Here is a 6,440-nt window from a genome sequence, read left to right as displayed (position 1 = left end):
TTCTTGAACAACTTGAACAATATCCTCATGAATAATGTCCTGGAAATGTTTTAAGAAGAAAGTGGGGAAGCCATCCGGACTAGGGGCCTTTTCTGTTAGTAGGTCAAAAATAGCTTTTTTAATTTCCTGATACTTGAGAATGGCCAATAAGTTCCAATTTTGATCCTATCCAATTATTTTGGGTATAGCCATGTTAACATCATTCTAGTCTTCCATATTCAAGTTAAGATCCTTAGTGAGAATCTCAGAGAAATATCTAATTGTCTACTCAGCAATGAGATTGTCTTTTTTTATAGTCTCGCTCCCCTTTTTTATTCCACTCATTCTATTAGTAGCCCAATGTTTCAGGGTGGACATATGGAAGAATATGGTTTTTTTGTCTCCTTCGTAAAGCCAAACTGCTCTAGATCTCTATCTCTAGCACATCTCCTCTTTCCCAACCATATTATGAAGCTCAGTGAGGATTTATTTCTCAACATTTAGAGATACATCATCATAACCCTAGGTTTGTATGCCATTCTGAACATCCACCAGTTTGCCCATAAGCCTCTCTTTGTCCTAGAAAATGTTGCTAAAGTCAAACTTGTTCCACTTACAAATTTTGGATTTGTACATCTTAGTTTCTTAGTTACCTTGTACATAGCAGTCTCATCCACAACAATTTCCCACTACTCCTTGATCTTGTTGCACAATCCAAGATCGTCCAACCACATCTTCTCAAATCTAAACAGAAAAACTTTCTTCCTATTAATCTTGTCCATAGAAAGGGAGATCGAAGAGGTATTTGATCCAATTCACACTAGAGTAGATAGCTTATAGTTGAAATTTCCCAACTAATCCATAGAAATAAGATCTCTATCTAATCTAACTTGAATACAATCTTGGTCCACCCTCCTATTAGACCAGGTGAACTTGCATCCCCCAAGGTCCACATCAAGAAGAGCCAAATCCCTAATCATATCAACCAAGTGTTGTCTACTTTCCCCATCAGATGGGATCCCTCATAACTTATCAAAGGTTAGAAGAGGAGTATTGAAATCACCCATAATGATGTGGCATTGTTATGTAAAGAAAAATGCATGTTATGTTCTACTGGTTAATAAAATACTTGTAACATTAAAAAAGGGTTAATTTAACCCACTTACTTGTTATTGCAGTGGCCCCGCTATAGTGTAGTAGCCTCATGCTCCTCAAAGAAGGAGGAAGCATCATAATTTGACATTATAGCCACAAGAGGAGGAGAATGAGGAAGATATTGATGCTCCTATTAGACTTTTCCTTGAGAAATCTAAGGGAAAAAAATAATTCTTTGAAAATTCTCTTTGATAAACCTTGCTTGATAAACTTTGTTGGATAATGAAAGAACATTATTTTAAGTAATTATCTATGAATTTTGCATATTAATATTGATAATATACAATTGTAATGAATATTTTTATGTGTTAATGAATTCTTGATTAACGTTTATTATTAATGAATTTTATATTATATTAATGAATGTTATAGTTCACAAATGGATGAATGAATCAATGAAGTATGTAAATAGGTGTTAATAGAGAATTTAGATAGATGTTTGGATGGGGGGGGGGGTGTTGAGGCCTGATCAACTTCCACCTTCATGTGGTTGGCCTTGTTAAGTAGAGAATATTAAAGTATTCTTGAAACCAAGTGAAGCTCAAACTAACATGCCTTCATTATTTAATCAATTTCATTCCTCTAGTTCTTTTCTCATAATTGAATTTTGAATGTTTCATTGTCAAGAAACTATCAAATAACAAACTAGAAGGGACAATACTCAACTTGTTAGGCATGATTCAGCTTCATTTGTGTAAGTATTCTCTTCTTGAATGTGTTAAATCTGCATGGCTTATGTAATATTTAAGATCTTATTAGTCTATTTCATTTTTCAAAACTCCCTTTTCTTCTTAAAAAACTAACATTAAAATCATATTCTATTTCATATACAAATAAATTAGTATATGGAAACATTGACAAAGATTGCATATAGGGGTGCTCTATATTTAATCTTGAACAATTAATTTGTGCTTAGTGATGATGCTTGAGTTATTTTATCTAAATTTGACTAAAAATACTATATTCACACTCATGCTATACTAAACTAATTCTATTAGAAAATCATATGCATGATGCAAACACCAATGTAATTTGATAGAGTTTTAGATTTGGGTGGATTAGTTTAGTAGCTATTTTGATAGTTTGTTTAGACAAAATGTGTACATCAAATATTCTTTGTGAAATTTATCTTGTACTCATGTTACAATCATATCATTCCTTGAGAAGACATTTGATTGCAAAATTCCATCAAAACATTTAGGTTCTTTATTTATGATTCCACATTTAAACATGTGGAATTATATCTATCTAATCTTAATTCATGGTGCTGTTTACTAGAGATGAAAAATTTATTTAATACTTGGCCAATCTACTATAGAATGATACATGTTTTCAAAAATAGTTGCCATTTGAAGAGGGAAAATAATGCATCTTTAAAAATTTTCTTTATTTAAATAGGTGTGCATGTCATTAGAAAATAAATGAGATTGGATCTAAATCATTCATTTTCTAATTGATCTAACTAGCTTTTTATGTGGGATTCTATCATTATTTTCAAATCAATTTTTTAATCTAATTGATTTAACTAACTTTATATGTGGGATTCTATTTTTATTTGCTAATGTATTATTGGTCTCAATTTGTATGTGGAATTTTATGGTCATATGCAACCTTTCTCACCCCATGGGCTTTTGGTCATTCAGTAGGGATGTTCATTGTTGTGTGTTCACTATTTGGTGTTGTGTAAGGTGTAGCCTTGCCCTATATGAACAGTACAATTTCAAGGTAAGACTTCAAAAAAAATAGTTTAATAAATTAATTCAATTCCTTTTCATTATCATTTTGATGTTTTCTTCATCATATAGTATTAAAGTGCTTTTACCCATGGTATTCAGTCAAAGTGTCATGCCTCTTTGTTTTCACTATTCAATTGTAGATGCTCAAGATAACTTCAATATGTTAACTTTTTTCTTGTTTTCAAGGTGGTTTCCTAGTATGGAATGTGCTACAATAGTAGGCCTCTCAATGGTTGGACTTCATCTAAGTAATGTGATAACCTTACTTGCTTCTCCAATATTAATGTCACAAGCTAGAGTTTATGGACCTTTCCTTACATTTGGAGTCCTAAGTTTTCTTTGGCTCTCAATATGGGTTCCAAATATTTGTAATGATCCTCAATTTAATCTTAGAATATTAAAATTGGAGCTTTTTCTTATTCATGATGGAATTGAGTATTCCCCAATGTCTACTAAAAAGTCCACTATCCAGACTACTCAAAGAATGCCTCCTTCTCGTTTGTTATTTTTTAAGTAACCAATATGGGCGATAATAATTGCAAATGTTACAAATAATTGTGTATGGTGTATAGAAAAGGGTATATTTACTTGAACATCACAAGTCAATCTTTTTATGCCTAATATTTTTTTCTTCAGTTGTCTTTAGGGTTATTTTGTTCTTCTCTCTTGGATGATAGTATATTTTAAAACTATAAGGTTTCTTCTAATTGCAATGCATATTCTTTTTTTAAAATAATTTTAATAAAGGAATATATCAAACCAAAATCACAAGTCATGAATATAGTTTTAGTTCATTCATATTGAAATTTTCACTACATTTGAATTCAAGCAAAGATATGATAAAGTCACTTTCATCTTTGCATATAGGTATTTAATGTAAATTTGAATCAAGTTGCATGGTTTAGTGCTATTCCATGGGCAACAATGTTAGTTGCAGAGTATGGTGTTGGTGCTATTTTACACTTTTTGGTTCAATTTGGCTATTTAGTCACTATGATGCACAAAATCATGCAAGTCATTTAAAGCTTATTATGGTTATAGCTAAATTACTTCTCTAGTCATAAGATTTTCAAGTAAAAACCTTGAATTGTGATAGTTTTAAATAATGCTTTTGTTGCCAAATTCTGTCTCACCTCCCAATAACATGTTTATCATCGGTCTACCACTTTTGCAATGGGTTTGGTTGATTTACATTTTTAAAAAAAATAGATTAGTTGATTTGTTAGATTTCATAAAAAAAATTGGTGAACGTTTTATTGATTATATTTTCACAAAATTTTGAGCATTCATAAAGCTCCATGCCTTCAAATCTTATGACTATTTTTAATTTTCTAAAATGGAAAGGAAGGGCTCGCCTTATAGCCCTACTATTCTAAGGGGTAGGCCAGTCTTAGGAGTGAATGAAGCTCTAGAGATAAGAGCTTTTCTATAGAAAGAAGACAACCATTTATTCCTCTATTCACTAACTGATCATGGTGTAGAGGGATAATCATACTCGTCCTAGCCCTCCTCCCTATTCGATACTTGGGATCAACATATGAAGGAATAAGGGTACATATCCAAAGGTCTAGGTTAGATGAAGAGGGAATTGTAGTGGTATTAGAGCCTCTAAAATGAAACCCTATCCAATGAGAAATAATTCAATTGTTTTGATTATTGTAGGGGGTAGGGAAATTATTAGAAGGTGGGCCCTCTGGATGGAGGAATATACCACCTAAAGATTTGAGCCCACTAATTATTTTATATATTTAAAAGTACTCCACAAGACCATACCACCATATGACAATTTCTAACTTAAATTTGATCCTTGAAATTTTTTTCTCCTTAATTAGTTTTTTTAAAATTTTGAACTAATTACATTTTCTTATATTGAGCACAAGGCACACTTACAAACTTTTTGTTTCAATAACAAACAATGTTGCTTACATTTTTGTTTTAACATCTATAGTCAATTAGTTTTTTGGTTCCAAGAATAGCACTCCTTGGTCTAAATGCTACTCAAAAAAAAACTATTGCAGCAATGTGGCTAATGGCGACACTTAGTTTGAGTTCATTCAACCAAGCTAGTTTTCTTCTAAATATTCATTTAGGTCTCTTGTCTTGATTGATATATTAGTGTCTTTACTTTCAAACATATTACAGTTGGCCTTTGAAGCTTGCTAAAGTATATCATTTTTCCATTGATTTAGAACTCCTTCATTTGAATTTAGTGTATGTCAATAGCTTTAAGGAACTTGAACAATGATCATGATTTTCTCTACTTAGAAAAATCACTTTTTCAATGTTTTGAATCTTCATTTTTTGTTGTATAATCAAGATATGACACCATAGTATCCAGGAGTTCTTCATGGTATGATGGTTGATCCCTTTTTTATCCTCAAGTTTCAAGGCAATGGATTGATTTCTTATTAATTAGATTCATTCATCACAAAAATCTTATTCTTTATATCTATAAAGGGCAGGTATCACAAATTTATTTGGGAAATTTGCAGCCATTGTGAGCACAATTGGAATAGGGTATTTTGTTTAGTGGCTGGGTTTATTCTAGTGTTTCTAGACACTTAAATTCATTTTGTATTTTATTTCAACAATCTTCTAGAATATGTATGCCACCAATGAAAAGGTATTTGATTGGTTTGAGAAGGATTATATTTTTATTGACAAATAGATTTGTTAGTTTTCTTCCATCTGCACTAAATACAAATAAAGTAATAGGCTAGCAATAAGACATACCCACATCCATCCAAATTGTTGGTGTAAATAAGTATTTACTATTTACACTTTATTTAAATTTACTTAGGTTAATGCATATCCATATTAGTTTTCATGTAGAAACCTAGGAGTTTGCATATACATATGATTTTTCATGTTGAAAACACAGTTGTTTACACTCCAATTGAGCACATGTTGTCTACTACATCTCTTTATGAGAAAAACATTTGTATTCTTATCTTCTCATTTTTGCACATAAATTTGTGCACAATGGAGGATAACCTTCTCTTGGTAGATATGTACTTAGTTATTACTTATCTCTTTGCATGACTCCTAGTCATTTTGATTGCCTTTATATACAAGGAACCTCTATGATGTATTCATCCAATTATTTGATATCCAATCATCTGATAGCCATTCTCATTTGATCATCATTTGTCTCTCTTGTGCTATCTACTAAGCTTCTTGATCTTGGTGTTGAATTATTGCATTAGGAAAATGCTTACATGGTATCGAAGCTATACTAAATTCTTACACAAATGATCTTCTTTTTGGTTATCCTAAAATGATGGGTTCACATCAAAAGGCCCAAGCTTCATCGTATGATTTTAATTTGAGGTGTTCTAATAAGTGTGTATTCACATGTTTGTAGGCCCTAAGAGTAATAATACATTTGATCTCAGGAATCCTATAAAGTATGGCTCAAAATTTTTGTCTTGAACATTCTTAGCTTTAAATCAAGGTCATACTTGCCACAAGAGACATTCTTGTTCAACCCATTTAACCCATTTTCTATTGTTTGTAATACACTGGTCATTAGATCATTGTGAATGTGAAAATCTAATGTTCTCTATAAGA

The 6,440-nt window shown here is 31.4% G+C and overlaps 1 pseudogene; it reads left to right on the top strand.

Annotated features, from left to right (window-relative positions):
- The first annotated feature begins 2,695 nt into the window (after positions 1-2,695).
- LOC149531972 (putative anion transporter 3, chloroplastic) lies at positions 2,696-5,538 on the top strand (annotated as a pseudogene).
- Positions 5,539-6,440: the final 902 nt, after the last annotated feature.

This window comes from Cupressus sempervirens, chromosome 11 (assembly GCF_028749045.1).
Source record: "Cupressus sempervirens isolate cs-2001-9-10 chromosome 11, ASM2874904v1, whole genome shotgun sequence".
NCBI lineage: Eukaryota > Viridiplantae > Streptophyta > Pinopsida > Cupressales > Cupressaceae > Cupressus > Cupressus sempervirens.
The sequence above is the reverse complement of the archived record's forward strand: the minus strand, read 5'-3'. Positions and strand labels throughout refer to the sequence as shown.